The sequence below is a fragment of the Astatotilapia calliptera genome, chromosome 3 (genome assembly GCF_964374335.1).
Source record: "Astatotilapia calliptera chromosome 3, fAstCal68.1, whole genome shotgun sequence".
NCBI classification, from domain to species: Eukaryota; Metazoa; Chordata; class Actinopteri; order Cichliformes; family Cichlidae; genus Astatotilapia; species Astatotilapia calliptera.
In genome coordinates this window covers 12,750,996-12,768,148 of record NC_137424.1, presented here as the reverse complement: position 1 = coordinate 12,768,148, position 17,153 = coordinate 12,750,996, and the positions used below count along the sequence as shown (strand labels likewise).

Here is a 17,153-nt window from a genome sequence, read left to right as displayed (position 1 = left end):
ATTAGTTAAATGTCAGAATAAAGAGAGACAGAGCTGTATTTTTTTATCACTTTGATCAAATTTAGAAGTACATATACACTAAGTTTATTATTAATTAATAAGAAACTCCAGACGATTCCATTCTGAGCTGAAGAAGCTTCTGATTGGTTAGTAGAGTCCATGTGAGTAAATTGGTGGCACAGCTGTGGATGCATATAAGGCAAAACACAGAGGCTGTTTCTGTGACATGGGAACATCAAGAGATGTCAACCAAAACACCAGGAAGAGAACTGTGAAGCTCCATAAGTGTGGCTCAGTTTGAATACAATTTGGTGCCATTTGCAATTAAGAAATACAGATAGTTTCTCTCTTTACTCTCAAAGTTAACAATTATGTTTTTTATATTTATCAATCTAAAAAAAATAAACATTTAGTCTGATTTGATGTTACAATTAAAAAAGTGTTTGTGTTTTTATCTGAAGAGTTTGTAAATGTCTGTATATTTGATGATTGTCAGCACAAAGAGGGCGAGAGAGGAACAGAGAGGGAGAGAGAGGAGAATGAGGACAGAACAGAGATGAACAAGAGCAGGTGAGACACACATGTTAGTCAAATGGTCGTTTGCCAAAAGTATCACCGTATCATAGGTCCTCATGTATCTCGTACCTAGTGTTTCTTTTTAGGTTTGTTATTTTTCAAATTCTATATTTATTAAGTTCTGCAGGTTTGTTTGCACAACAAGGCTGAATAATTATATAAACTTTTCTCAATCTAAATAGTGGACTTTGGTAGATTTAAAAAAATAAGTGTAGTGCAGGTATATGATGATTTTTAGTGCTACTATCATCTAGTTCTGATTCTGGTTCTGTCTTGATTAAATCCTAAGTAGTGCTGATTTTGAACTGTTGTGTCCTGTTTTAGTTCTGGATCAGTCCTGGGTCTGGTTGAATTGGGGTTTAGTCCTCGTGTCTTGATACAGCCCTGATTTTGTTCTGCCTTGTTGCTTAATTAAAAAACTAGTTTAAGGTGTCCTGCACATGTGATATATATTTTTCCCTATATGAAGTCATTCTTTTTTGAACAAAACTCAAAACAGAGCCTATTAATCTTTCAGTCATTTCTACGCCCCCCCCCCCCCCCCCCCCCCCGGGGAAAAAAAATATAATCCCACATGCATACTACCCTTTTGGGCTAAGCCCCGGGTGTTTCAAATGTCTGGCTCCGCCTCTGGGCTATTTCCTAATGCCGCCCTAATAAGCTGATGTTCAAGGGGAAATATAACAGAAACTCTTTCAGTGTTATTCATTAATAAATTAACAGATAAACTGTGAAGAAGAAAACAACTGAGTTTTAAAGGAGAGAGTGAGAAACTTGATCATCCATCCTCATAATACATGTTTATCAGTATCTGCTGTGACCATACTGCAGTAATAACTACAAGTCTACATTTCTGTGACTGTTGATCAATCACAGCAGGAATCTGAGCTCATCTCTGCACACAGAGCAGCTTCAGCTCTGGGATAAACTGCTCGCTTCACGTCCTTCTCAGCTCACAGACACTCATCCTGATATTTTCCTTTAACATTTGATGGTATAATTCATCTGAGTTTACACTTTATCTGCATAAATACAGAAAAACAGACCCAAACACCAGAAACCATCAGTTTCACTATGTAGAATATATTGTTGTTTCCTTGCTTTTAATTCAGAGAAAAACTCTGATTTGGATTTTCTCTGTTCTCTTTACCACAGCCCATCCCAGCAGCAGCTGAAGCAGCTGACTGTCACAACACTGAATAACACTTTAGGAGGAATTTCAGAGGTCAGTAAAGCTCCAGTTTCAACATCAGTTAATTAATCATAGTTCATCATAAATGTGAACCTGGCTGTCACACATGTTAATGTTAGCCATTTAAATATTAGCAGTTAGCTGAGGCCACAAGAAGAAGAGGCCCTAGAAGAACAATGGATGATAAGATTAGATTTTCAAGACTAGGCAGAGACGTGTTTTCCTTTACTGTCTCTTACAGAGGAGGGAGCAGATACCAGACGAGGTCACGGAGGTACGGGGAGGATTCGCAGCAGACAGCAAGACTGCCACGTCCATGCGAGAAAGCGATGGCTACGATAATCTCTGTTTTTGTCTCCCTATATAATGTTGTACAGCCCATGTGAGGGTTAACACAAACATCAGTCCTTCTACTTAAGTATGTTTGACACTTTGTTTACGCCTAAATTAACTTTACTGTTAACGAGTTTTCATGTTTCTGTAATCCACCAGTGTGCTCATGCTTTTTTAAGTGAAAACATATTTTAATGATCAAATATAATTATTATTGTTATTTGTGGATTTTAAATGTCCTTGACAGAGACAGATGATGATCATTATCCTGCACTGTGCTCTCAGGTTTGGTCGAGCTAGCACAAAGAATGGCTATGTTGAACTTCCTCCTGGGATCTACACTAAGAAGTGAGTCCAACATTAGCAGGGTCTCTTTCCTTTATCTGGATTCACTTTAGCATTCACAGTCACGTGAAGCTTGTTATTAACTCGATAAGTCAACCCAGGGTTTCAGCTGAGCGCTCACATGAAACACATGGTGTTGGCAGCATCTGATCAATCATATTCATGGAGACGTGTATCAGCAACAGAGCAGCTGAGTTTGCAGAAGGAAGTCAAACTAAACCACAGGAACAATATGAGGAGATTACACACATAATAAAATACTAGCAGTAACACAGCTGCTGCAGACAAATCAGTCGTGTGATCGTGTGTGAGAGGAGAAGGACTGTAAAGGAGTTTGGTGTTAAAAGCTCTGTATGAATGTGGGAGACTTTGAAGGGCTTTAAAAAGGCCAATATAAAATAAAAGGCAGCAAAATTGCTGAGTGTGAAAGTCACCAGACTTATCAGACCTCTGTGATTAAGACCTGTAAGAACACCTATTTGTACTTGTTGGCATTATATCAAACACACACGTATATTAAGCCTTTGTTTGAACTCTGGTTGAATTTGTTACTTTCAGACTGTGAAACATCACAGAGGCTGCAGCTGCAGATCTTTTATTCACCTGGAAATTTACTTTAAATGTTAGATGGAAAATGTATTGCTCAGTTTAACCAAAGTAAGAACAAGAATCCATAAACCTTCATAAAGACAAACATCTCCCAGAACATTGAGCTGCTGAAGTGTCACTGAAGGGAAAAACTATTTGTCCTCCTCCATCCAGCAACACCTGAAACACCTGAGTGGAAGCTCCTCCCTACACTGTGTTTGAAGCAAAGCACAAAGGAGACACCTGCTGGAGCAGCTGGAGTCCTACAGACACTCAGCCTCTTCACTACACAAACACCTCCTACAACATCCACTCTTTCCACTCTGACTGCTGTGTTTGTGGAAACACTCCAACACACACCGCTTCACATACCAACATAGAAATGTGTGAAAAAGAGCTGAGCTGATATTAAACATGAGGATTTATTCAAAAATTCAGGAACAACATCTAGACACACATTACCTCTCAGCAGCAGAAGAACAGCCTTTAAAGTTTATAACAAAATCCTTCGACTTGTTGCTCTTTAAGGAAACACAGCTGGGTTCAGGTCCAGGAGATTCTGGCCTCTTATTGATCCTAAAAGAAAAACAATTGTCGCGTATTATTGAGGATGAGAACAAAACAACGAAGGTCCAGAAGAATTAGGTCAAACGATGATTTTAATGAACACCTGCGTAGGGAGATGAACACCGTTACACAATCAGCGTCGATCAAAAGTACACAAGCAGTTGCTTTTATAACATCAGGGTATTATTACGCCCCCTCTTGCGTCAGATACTTGCATAAGTTAAAAACACAAATGTTCTGTTGACAACTTTTGATACAGTTTGAAAAGAACATCGTCTCCGTCTCCACGCCAGATGCTTCCTGTAGCTCGTCTTGCTTTCACTTACCCCTGGAACATCAGACGCACGTCCTGCAACAAACTATCACTTATGCAGGCACAAAATGCAGTTACAAGCAAAATATGTCTGAACTCTTACCTAGAATATAAGTCTACTTACGGTGTGTGTGTGTGTGTGTGTGTGTGTGTGTGTGTGTGTGTGTGTGTGTGTGTGTGTGTGTCTCGACCTCAATTGCACTCTGTCTCACCTCTCGCCTACTAAAGCTCACACCCAGACTCTCATATGTGTAACAATTTAACTGAAACTATATGTGTAATATATTGAATAAATGCTTTAATCAAATGCCACTACTCAAAGCTCAATAAAAAGGATATAAACAAATAAAAGATAATAATGAATACTTGTATCATATGTGTTTTGTAAGCGTGTAGGCAATCCTTCCATACCTCTAAGTCACTTTGCACAATAGATCGGCATCGCGACATCGCGCCAGACGAAGCTTCTGACCATCAATTATCAGACTGAGCTTAAACTCTTTAAAAGCACAAACTGCAAGGTGTGTATAAAAATAGTTATAACTGCACCTGGAATAAAGGTTAATATAGGATTATGATAACACCTGTAAAACAAGTTTTAATGTAATACCAACAGCATCAATAAATGCTTTGATGAAATGATGATTAATGCAATGGTAATGATAATGGTTATGACAGTAACAGTAACATATTTCCCTGATCTCCACACAATAAATGTAACAGCTTCATGAGATAGGAAGGAAAAAATGGAAATGTTAAATTAAAGACATGATGAACAATCTCATAAAAATAATGTACTTACTCTTTGTCACATAACAGTCTTTTGTTAAAGTTTTCAATAATACCTTTTGACATGTTGCTCTTTAAAACACACTTTTACTCCCTGACCTTTGACCCAGTGTGACATGTTGACTCACTACCTCAGACAGCTTAAAATAGTCTTTTTGTTTTTTGGTGCTGCCTAAAAGAACCGTGAAATATCTGTCCTATATACAGTTATGTTCATATATTTTTGTACTACATCAGGAAACTCAAAAATATAGTTTTTAATATTTTAATCCTTATTTTTAAAACTGTTTTTGTCATTTTTCTTCTCCCATTGCATCAAAAATCATTATTTACACTGAATAAATGAGTCAGCAGCTCTCTTACATTGTTGCTGCAGGTTCATTACTGAAGTCTAGAGGTATTTCTTTGGACCGGTCACTCCTCACAGACACACAGCTGGATGCTGCAGATCCTGCTCCATCCTCTTCCTCCATCTTCTTGATGTCAGGGTGGAGTTAGTCTGAGAGGCAAACACACACACTCAGAGGTGCTGTTGTACTGGAAGCATCACACTGACGGGTTTCTAAAGTTCTCATTGATCATTTCATGGAGTTTCTGTGGTAAACACTGTCCTGTGACGTATGTGTTATGGTGAGGGTCATGAGGGCTAACAACACAATCATCTGCGCTTGACTTGTCAATCCAAGTCCTTAGCCCATGAGCCCGCGGTATCACACCACAGATTTTCCCTTACTTTGAAAAAATAAAGCCAGTTTTCAGAACAGACCTGATGTTTATGCTACAGCCTGTTTACCAATATAATCAATATCAGGGCCCTGTTTCAGGAAGCCGGTTTGGAAAACTCAGAGTGAAAAACGATACTCAGGGTTGAGTAACCCCGAACTGTCCAACTCGGAATATTCGGTTTCAGAAAGGCTGATAACAATTAGTTCAGTCAACGCGGAGTTGCTTTAACCCCAAGTGAAGCGCGCGGACGAGGATACATAAAGCCCTGATAAGCGGAGCACAGAATAAGCGAGTCACCATGGAGACGGAGGGAAAGAAGGCGCGGTCAATGTATTTTACAGCGCTTGAGGCCAAAATTCTGATGGCAGCATATGCCGATAACATGCAAATTACGCGGAAAAAAGTAACACAGCCACAGCTGCAAAAGACAGGGAGCATGCATGGCAAAACATAGCCGACAGAGTCAATGCGTGAGTGTTAATATAAACATTGATCTAGGGATTTCCACCCATTTAACACGTTATTTTATCATATGTTATTTTATTTGTTATTTCATACATTTTATTTTGTGATGTGATGTGAGCGCAGGTGCAACCCAACAGGCCCCAAACGTTCCTGGCAGCAAGTAAAAATGAAATATAAAAATATAGTCCAAACAGGTAAGGTGTAATTGTATTATGAGCCATAGTGCTTGGTCTGTTTGTCCCATGTAAATCAATTGCAGTTAGAGGCTACATTAATTTTCTTTCTGTAAGCACTTATTGAAATTATCTGAGCACATTACAAGTACATATTTGCGTACTCCATCCATCCATCCATCCATTCACTTCCGCTTATCCTTTTCAGGGTCGCGGGGGGCGCTGGAGCCTATCCCAGCTGTCATAGGGCGAGAGGTGGGGTACACCCTGGACAGGTCGCCAGTCTGTCGCAAGGCTAACACACAGGGACAAACAACCATTCGCACTCACATTCATTTGCACATTCACACCTAGTGACAATTTGGGTTATCCAATTAACCTATCCCCACAAGCTGCATGTCTTTGGACGGTGGGAGTATTTGCGTACTCTGTATGCTCAAATGTGGCCCGTTATAGCCAACAGAAAAAAAGCGGAGGCCCGAAAAAAAGGTGGGGGTCCTCCACCACCACCGATCACAGAGGCTGAGCAGTTGGCCCTCAGCCAAAACAGTGGGCGCCCTGTGGCTGAAGGCATCTCTGCGGGGACATCCTCTGAGTCAATAACCCCGCAAGACACAAGTGCCTACATAGGGGGTAAATTCAAAACAATACATGATGTGCATACATCCTTTCTTCACAGTCACCTTTGCAGTGCTACTCATTCATTTGATAAACTCTTTACCATAATGGATTATTTTGTAGTGAAGTCATTTTCCTACTGATTTTGCCTTCCCTCAGTCTTGGTTGTCTCTGAGAGCATAATGACAATGAAGTGTAAGGTGATTGGTATGTTTGTTAATTGCCATTTGGTCCCTTGTAAGTTATAAGTGACCTGTATAAACCTCATATTCTATCAGTTGATGGTGGTGGTGTACTGCATCTGGTGCAGCCTCCTGTTGAGCCAGACCAACATGCAGTTGTGAGTACTCTTAATACTCCACAGATTATATGAGTTTACAGTAGAACAGCAATGTTGTTTATTTCTTTACTACAGGAAAATAATGAAGAAACATTGACAGCTGTTACAGAGGAGGAAGCAACAGAGACACTTTATGAGGTTTACATCTTTTAATACTTTGTCTACAGGAAACACAGGCGACCAATAAAGCCAGTTGAACCAAAAATCTGTTTATTCTTCTTTCAACATGTTGAGGTGATGGGTCAAAAGAAATGATTGTGACATATGATGTCTCTGACTGCGCTTCCATCTTGTATGTCCGTGGGAGGGTCAGGATGTTCATGGTTTGGATCACTGCTGATGTTTGGTTCAGAAGGACAGTGTTCTCCTCTAATTGTGGCAATGTTGTGAAGAATCACACATGCCATAATAATGTCACATGCCCTTTCTGGGGTGACCCTGAGTCTTTGCAGGCACTGGAACCGGGCCTTAAGCATTCCGATAGTCATTTCAATTCTGGCTCTTGTCCTGCAATTAGCCAGATTATATCGCTGCTGTGGGCCCGGTTCAGGGTCAGGGTAAGGGGTAAGCAAATAGGGTAAACATGGATACCCCCTATCACCAAGCAAGTAGCCAGTGAACTCTCCTAAGACAGAAGGATACACTTCAGTTCAAATGTCCCTGAAGCAATTGGTCTTTATATATTTTAAAGTATTCTCAACTCACCATGTCCAAATTTTGTGCTCAGTGTACATTCATGGAATATTTGTGAGTCATGAACAGAGTCTGGCCACTTGGCTTCCACATTTGTGATAATGTTGGCAGCATCACATATGATCTTCACAGTGCAGAGAACACAAATTAGCATCCATTACTATAATGAAATAATTTGTTAGTTTGAAATGCTACAGGGAACTATGTACCTGTACATTAATGCTGTGGAAAGACTTCCTGTTCACATAGTCTCCTTCATTTACTGAAGGAGCAATGATTGGAATGTGAGTGCCATCTATACACGCCTGGGAACCCTGAAAATAAATGTAAAATTTAAGTAGTAGTTCAAGTATCACCACATCATACATTACGTTTTGGTCATCCTGATACCTGCAATTTTGTGGCTAAATCTTGTGGGTCTATGACCGGGGAACACCACAGACGAGTGCAGGAGACGTTTCAGTGCAACTGTAACATTCCTGACTGCCCAACAGACGGTAGCCTTGGAAACGTGCTCAGCGTCACAAATATTATACAGAAAGCTCCCGTTTGCAAAAAACCCAAGTGCAATACAAATAATATGTAATGAACTGAGAGCATGTCCGCGATGTCACATGCGTAATATATGGCCTGAGGATGTTATCCAAATAACTTATAGATTGTGCTGAGAAACGGTAACGTTCGCACAGAAAATCATCAGGAAATGATAAAATGTCCAAACGCGATCTGATCACTCTCTCCCGGCGGAGACCTCTGCGGAGAATTTGGGCTTCACGATCTACTGGCTCTTCAAGGAAGGGACACGCCATGTCCGACACTTCCTACTGTCAGGTTTCCGACAAAGGGGCGGAGACAGTCAGGGTTAGTTGTAGTAAACCTGCTAGGGGGCAGGTTAGCTTCACGGAGTGTGTCGTCATAGTGACTCACTGAGGCTTCATCTGAACTCGCTTTGTGAAACCGAAAAACCAGAGTTTTCGTTAACTCAGGGTATACTTACTCAGTTTTTCCACTAAACAGGCTTCCTGAAACAGGGCCCTGATGATTTGTGCTTTAGCCTCACTGACACTGTATGAGCAAACAAACAGACGGATGGCCGGGATGAATCGGGGCGTCCGGAGCTTTTCCATCACCTCATCATAGTAGGTCTCGAAGAAAAACACAGGCAGCTCAAACAGGCAACTGTGTTGTAACTGGCTGGGGTGACCGGACTGGCATCCATAACATATCTCCTGCACGTACTCATTCAGTGCCATCGACAGCAGGTGGAAGGTTGCGAGTTCAATGTTGAGTTCCGTTTCCTCAAACGGGTGTGATCCTGCAGAGTCCTGTGAGCATCCTGGAGAGGGGGGCGGAGTCGGTGGGGTCTGGTGTTAGAGTGAATTGTTAAATGTTTGTCATTTTTATGTTTACCATTTGTACATTGTTTTAACTCTGATGAAAGAAATTCCACTGCCCTTCCCCCCAGATTCTCGAGGATCAAGGTGGGGGGCTGTAGTCTTTTATCACAGACACATCAGCAGGAGGTCTGACACACACACACACACACACACACACACACACACACACACACACACACACACACACACACACACACACACACACACACACACATTCTTACAGAAGTTCACACATATACATACAATGCCTTGTCTGGGCGTGGCTTTGTTCTGACGTGTTTTGTATGAACGGTCTCTCAATAAAAGGCAGCAGGAGGAGGAGGATCTGGAGGTCATTTTCGTGGTGGCCTCCCTTGCGCAAATAATCGATCGATCGACTGTCTTGTTTTCTTCATGATGAATATTCTCATAAGTCATGGACAGACTTGGCTTCTCCAAGATGGCGCCGCGTATGGATGCCCTGGTGCTTCAGTGCGTCACTTTTGTTTTATTTTTGTGCATTTCTTCTGTGTCTGGGCACTCCTCTGGATACTCTTACACCAGAGAAGAGCTCCTTAACTGCAGGACTACAATGCCTGTGGATTTATTTCCAATATTTGTCGCATCTGCGGCAGATTTACTGCAGACTCTGATCAGGAAAGTGAGACGTCGAAAGAGAGGGAAGCGAGCCGGCGTACTCGTGCGTTTGAGGAGACGCGGACTGAGAACGGCTCTTCCTGGGATCTTACTTTCCAATGTACGCTCACTCGGGAATAAGATAGACGAACTGGCCCTGATGAGAAGCATGAACAGAGACTTTGCCTCCTCCTGTGTCTTATGTTTTACGGAGTCGTGGCTCAGTGAGGACATCCCGGACTGCGCGCTCAAGCTGGAGGGCTTTCATCTGCTGCGCGTGGACCGGCAGGCCGCTCTCTCCGGTAAAACCAAAGGTGGAGGTGTCTGCTTCTACATCAATAGTGGCTGGTGCACAGATGTAAGAGTGATTGCTCAGCACTGCTCTCCCTCTCTGGAATATCTTTTTATTCACTGCAAACCGTTTTATTCTCCGCGGGAGTTTGCTTCATTCATCCTGGCCGCTGTTTACATCCCGCCAGACGCGGATGCGCAAGCAGCTCAGTGCGCACTCGCAGAGCAGATTCTCCACATGGAGCGGACATACCCGGACTCTCTCATCATTGCTCTTGGGGACTTTAACAAAGCCAATCTGAGCCATGAGCTTCCGAAATACAAGCAGTATATTAAATGCCCGACCAGAGAGGAGAGGACATTGGACCACTGCTACAGTACGATCAGCGGGGCCTATCGCGCGGTGCCGCGCGCTTCACTCGGACTTTCTGACCACGTCTTGATCCACCTGATCCCCGCGTACAGACAGAGGCTGAAGCTCTCCAAACCTGTCGTGAGGACTAAAAAACTGTGGAGCAACGAGGCTGTGGAGGAGCTTCGCACGTGTTTGGAGACCACAGACTGGGACACAATGAAGGCTGCTTCTAACAGCTTGGACGAGTTTACGGACACTGTCACCTCCTATATCCACTTCTGTGAGGACAGCATTGTGCCATCACGCACCAGGGTGAGTTATAACAATGACAAACCCTGGTTTACTCCTAAACTCAAAAAGCTGTGGCTGGAAAAGAGAAAGGCGTTCAGAAGCGGAGACAGGGACTGCTACAGAGAGGCCAAGTACAGGTTCACTAAAGAAGTGGACATTGCCAAACATCAGCACTCTGAGAAGATGCAACAGCAGATCTCAGAGAATGACTCGGCCTCTGTGTGGAAAGGTTTTAGGAATATCACCAACTACAAGCCTAAAACCCCCCACTCCACTGATGACTTGCTCTTAGCCAACTCCCTTAACGACTTCTACTGCCGTTTTGACGAGCCATCAGGCAGCCTTCACACCTCCAACGACCCCAACAATAGAGGCACTTTGGACACTCATTCCCCCACCTCTCCCCCCTCCATAGAACCATCACCACCTTCAAACTGTTCACCTGCAACACCCGCCTCCTCACCCCACACAAAAGAGGATTTCACACCACCTCCTCCAACCACAACTCTTCATATTCATGAAGCAGATGTGAGGAAGCAGTTTAGGAGTCTGATTGCTCGGAAAGCTCCCGGCCCAGACGGTGTGTCTCCTGCCACCCTCAGACACTGTGCAAACGAGCTGGCCCCAGTGTTTTCTGGCATCTTCAACTCCTCACTGCAGGCATGTCATGTGCCTGCCTGCTTCAAGTCCTCTACCATAATCCCTATCCCCAAGAAACCTAGGATCACTGGACTAAATGACTACAGACCCGTGGCTCTGACATCTGTGGTCATGAAGTCATTTGAGCGCCTAGTTCTCTCCCATCTCAAGACCCTCACGGCCCCCCTCCTGGACCCCCTGCAGTTTGCATATAGAGCCAACAGGGTTGTAGACGACGCCATCAACATGGCCCTACACTTCATCCTGCAGCATCTGGACTCCCCAGGAACCTATGCCAGGATCCTGTTTGTGGACTTCAGCTCTGCCTTCAACACCATCCTTCCAGACCATCTCCAAGGCAAGCTTTCCCAGATGAATGTGCCTGATCCCATCTGCCGGTGGATCACCGACTTCCTGACGGACAGGAAGCAGCATGTGAGGCTGGGAAAGAATGTCTCGGACTCCCGGACCATCAGCACCGGCTCCCCTCAGGGCTGTGTTCTTTCTCCTCTGCTCTTCTCCCTGTACACCAACTGCTGCACCTCCACCCACCAGTCTGTCAAGCTAATCAAGTTCGCAGATGACACCACTGTTATTGGGCTCATCTCGGATGGGGATGAGTCTGCCTACAGGAGGGAGGTTGAACGTCTGGTGACCTGGTGCAGCCACAACAACCTGGTGCTGAATGCCCAGAAGACAGTGGAGATTATTGTGGACTTCAGGAAGCACACAGCCCCACTCCCCCCCCATCATCCTGACTGACACACCCCCATCACCTCTGTGGACTCATTCCGCGTTCTGGGTACCACCATCACCCAGGACCTGAAGTGGGAGCCCACCATCACCTCCGTCATCAAGAAAGCCCAGCAGAGGATGTACTTCCTGAGGCAGCTGAAGAAATTCAACCTGCCAACACGGACGATGATGCAATTCTACACTGCAATCATCGAGTCCATCCTCACCTCCTCCATCACTGTGTGGTACGCTGGAGCCACTATCAGGGACAAACAGAGACTGCAGCGTGTTGTGCGCTCTGCTGAGAAGGTGATTGGCTGCATGACCCTATGCTGTGTCACTGCATCATTCCATGTTTGGCACCGATCACCACCTGCACTCATGTATATATCTTTCTATGTAGCACTCATAATTCTTATTCTCATGTATATATCTCATGTATATCTCATGCACATATCTTTCTTTCTTTCTACATAGCACTTTAATTCTTATTGTTTGCACTGAAGCACCGCAGCAATTTCCTAATGTTGTAAACCTCAACATCTGGCAATAAACCCCATTCTGATTCTGATAAGAAGAGTTGACCTTGTATCTCTTGATAGTCTTATCGACCTCATTAAACACCCGCTGCAGTGCTCTCCAGTCTGACCACTGAATAAAAAACAAATCCTTAAACCATGATAAACGTTCTTCAAGGGTGAGGGGGTATGGGTTCAACCTCCAGTTTTCAAGGCCCCAGAGTGAAACCTCTGTAACGTTGAGGTTTCACCCGGTGCAATTGTGGCTCTTGTAACCATAAATGGTAAGCTGCTCTTTTGTCACACACTACATACACAATAGATGTGTTTGCAGGTTTTAGTGCAAATTGTACATTGCTACATTGTTTTGAATTACCCTCGGCCCGCAGTATATGTGGGCACCTGTCAAAGGTCATTTGCATTTACCAGACCGCAACATGAAATCTTCACAACATGAAACAAATGAATGTCTTTGTTGAACCATGACTGGATTTCTCCTTATCCTTCCTAAAGGCCGTTATAACCTTGCACTGCCAGTAGTGAGCTGCACCAGCTGTGACCTAATGTGGTCCCCCTCAGTTAAGGACTTCCAGGGTGGTGGATATTGGCCTGGCACCTTAAATTTCTGCACCCTGTTTTCAATGGATGTCTTTCAGTCTTTCTATGACATTAACCCTTTACAGCCGATCGGAGCGGGCACGCTCCATTTTGCGTAACTATTTTTAAATCCCGGTAGCTCTGCAACCACGTAAGCTAGCGCAATAATTTTTTTTGCATATGAAACGGAGGAGTTGTACTTACATCTGATGCCATCAGCTTGTCCTAGGTCACAGTTTCCTTCCACATATAGCTTTGCAAAAACTGCATAAAAATCACTTGCAGCAACAAAAACATGATATTCCAGAAACACGCTTCGCCGATCCGATCAGCTGTTTGTAACACTTCCTACGTCCATCAGCACGAACTATCACATGACCGCATGACCTGCCCGAAACCGGAAGTGACGTCATTTTGCGGAAATGTAGTTTTTTTACGATCGGGGCCTTATGAGCCTATACTTGTGTTTTAAAAAGTTATGTTTGAGTTTATGACTTTCTGTGTCATTTCTGGGATGCTTAGGACTCATATTGCACTGCTGGAAATAGTTTATTTTGATGCATATGCTGTTAGTTTGCAAATTTGCACTATAATATTTATTTTCGTTTTTCCTGCAGTATATAAAAATTGGTGTATTTCAAAAATAAAACTATGAAGACACTCAAAATAAATTTCCTGTGGTGGGAAACTAGTTTGTGCAACTTTTTTGTATTTACAGTTTTGAGGGATGAGCCTCTTAAATTTCTCTAACTAGAAATATATGTTAAAAAAACAAAAACGATTTTCAATTTTTTTGTAGTTTATTGCACTTTTTTGCAATTTATGTAATTACTATGCACCTAATGCAGACATATTATTAAAATTTAGGCTGTAATGGTTGTATTGATGTATAGCAACTTGAAATGCTCCCAAAAATGGCTCCACAGCATGTAAAAATATAATACAAGCTCTGGCGGACTTGGTTCTATGGTAGGTCTTAAAGGGTTAAGAAGCTGCAGCAGGGATGTCACTTAAGGCGTTTGTCAAAGTGCTGGATGAAAGAACAGCCCATTTTGGAAGGGTGAGTTTCTAAATTTGTCAAGTTTAAGGAAATTGTGCAAATCAATGTTTATGATGACTGTCCTTGAATATTCTGTTGTTTGTCCTCTACTTAAAAGACTGGCCGAATATCAGCTGATGCCTTCAGTAAAAGTTTCTTGGAGTGGAGTGCTGTAAAGTGTGAGGTGGACAGGATGTGCAAGGAGCCATGCTTTAGCTGCCCTGCCTGCACTCCAGACATGCTCGCCGTGTCAGTTGATGGAAACCACAAGCTTTATCGCTTTCAATCAAATGCAATGTACGTTATGCATTGTGGACATAAATCAAATATGGATTTGTACAAAAATTGCATTTTGATGTTCTTTTTCAAACAACTGTCACTGTGTTCGTTCAGCACTTCAGAGCAGGGGAACTTTGAAGGTGTCTTCATTGAAGAAGATGAGGAAGTTGCTGAGTTTGACGTTAACGCCATAACCATATACACATACGTGTGTGTGTGTGTGGATACATATTTGGATGGGTGGATATTTATTTTGTTTTTCTCTTGGTGTTGTCGTAATACTATTTACTTGACTTTATCTTAATGCATACTTCATTTTGTCACCATGTGTATTTAAAAAAATAAAAACATGGTTTTTATGAGGTGTTGTGTGAACGTGACTTGAGGCTAATTCAGCTAATTCTTTTGCATTAGTGTTAAAAAGTTTGTCCCTGATAGGGCGTAATCACGTCGTGTCTTTGAGTGTGTAGGTCCCAGGGAAAGGGTTGTGTGGATCTTCATCTTGGACTGCAGCAAAGGAGTCGAGCAAAAAGTCCACTGGGAAGTTGGATGAAGAGGGCATGGAAAGAGCTGTTTGTTTGCTGTTAGTCCTCCCAGCTGCATTGAACATGTTTCGAGGGGAGATCTTTGCTTACCCCCTTTTTCTCCAGAGGAAGTTGGCAGCTAGCGTCCCAGGACATATTATGTTCCTTTGCTCCGATGTGGCCTGTAAATATTTCCCATATTTAACCAGCGTGGCTCAGCAGTGCCCTGAGGTGAGGAACCTCTTGTCAATGCGTCCTTTTCTCTCCGTCATGCATGCTAAAGCTCACACTTGGAAATGCGAAGTATACTGCAGCTTGTAGTCTTGGATACGTTTAAGACATTTTGTTATAAGGTTGAATGAATTCAGCAGTCATGTATTGTGACCTCCTTTCTATAGATCAAATGGGGAGGTGCGTTTCAGGATGGGGCTGGTTCTACAGTTGGAGAAGAGGTGGAGCAAGTAAACAGTTTCCTGTCTAGGGCGGCCATCACAACGAAGTACATGTCTAAAGCAGGTGTGTGTCTGTGTGTGAGATTCCACTCAGTCTCCTGCTCATTCATTCTTATTTGTATACTAACTGAAATGCAGGGCGGACAGACATGCTGAGCCTCCTGGCTTTGGGCTGGAACAAAAGGAAAGTGGAACAACTGGGCCGCACTTTGAGCCAGAGATATCTAAAGGTCATTTTTTCAACACCCATTTTAATGTGTGTGGTAATGGGGGAAAACACCAGTACTCTAAAAATGTCCATATGAATGAATTTATTAATGTTTTCTTAGATCATAAGGATCCTTAGAGAACAAGTGGAGAGCCTGAATGCGAGCAGAAATGAGCTGGGTGTGGATGACGACACGCTGCAGCAATGGGTGGCCGATGTGCAGCAATGGGCTGAAGGTGAGTCTCAATATAACGCACTCGTGTATAACAACAGGACCCACCATGGCCTCATTAAAGAACTTAGAGTTAAGATCTTTCTGACAGTGTCAACAAACAATGAAAAATAAGCCTTGTAAAAGCAGAATTGATGGCAGAGTTGTTGCGTTTGATCAAATTGGATTGGACCTGGGTTGAAGTGATGTCGTACTAGTTGGTTTTATAAAGCTGAACACCAACATACTTGTTATCTCATGATAATGCAGCACATGAAGGCTCCAGATGTCTTATAATGAATATCATCAAGTCAATGATTACAGAGTCCACTGTAGTTTGGTGACTGTTACTCATCCTGTGTTCTGATTAATATTCCTCTCACTTAGAAACGGATCAAACTGATGGCAGCCTTGGAGCGTTGCAGGCACGAGTAGAGGAGCTTGTCGTCATCATCAGAGTGCGAACACAAAGTCTTTACAGACAAAATGGTGTCACAGTTTCTTTGAAACGGACCGTTTGATGCTCAGTTTGTACAGCTTGTGCAGCTACTTTGTAAACAGAATAAAATCAGATCCAGGTTTGTTTAAGCTGGATGTGATTTGTTCTAGCAAACAAATTGATGAGTGTAGATTAAAATGTAAATATATGCATTATGTGAAGGTGTTCCTTTTTATGATTATTTACAGATAGCAACAAGAGGCGACACAGAATTCACAAGGTCATCTTAGATGAGAAGAAACGCTTGGCGGCTGCTGTTGACGACTACAACAAGCTCGCTGAACCAACAAAGCAAATCGTATCCAGTGATGCCCTCATGCAGACTGATGTTTGGCCCTGGCAGAGCACAAGTGAACGTAAGCTCTTGATTTCTAAATATCCTTTTTAAACAAACTCCCAGTATCTGAGCAGTAGTTGGATGTTTTGTTCTTGAATCATAATATGCTACTATGTTTTCCCATCTGATGTTGTTAAACTGTAGCTGCTGCTGACCTCCGGACAAAGAGAAAGGTCTTTGAGAAGGTGATGGCTGTGAGGCGCCTGAGAGAGGAGGAGATGATCCTTTGCAGAGAGATGCAGCATCACTGGACAGTGTTGCGAATGCGATCTGTGGTGTTGGGGACAATCTCCTCAGACTGTAAGCACATCTTTTATTTATTTATACATTTGGTGATGAATTGATTGAAAATAATAGCAGATGCTAAAGTCTTACTGGATCTTTTACCTATATTTGGGTTGCTAGCTAACACTGCCTTCTCCCTTAAAAAAAGTTTAATTACATGATC

General features: G+C 42.9%; 1 protein-coding gene and 1 long non-coding RNA gene across 2 annotated transcripts in view; both read right to left on the bottom strand.

Moving 5' to 3' along the window:
* LOC145425144 (NACHT, LRR and PYD domains-containing protein 12-like) overlaps positions 1-17,153 on the bottom strand; it is a 596,587-nt gene that overhangs the window by 138,987 nt on the left and 440,447 nt on the right. The window lies entirely within an intron of this gene.
* On the bottom strand, positions 7,159-8,089 carry LOC145425218 (uncharacterized). The gene is made up of 3 exons (XR_013905886.1): positions 7,928-8,089; positions 7,731-7,842; positions 7,159-7,650 (listed from the first exon to the last, which is right to left on the bottom strand). It is a non-coding gene; the product is annotated as an uncharacterized LOC145425218 (long non-coding RNA).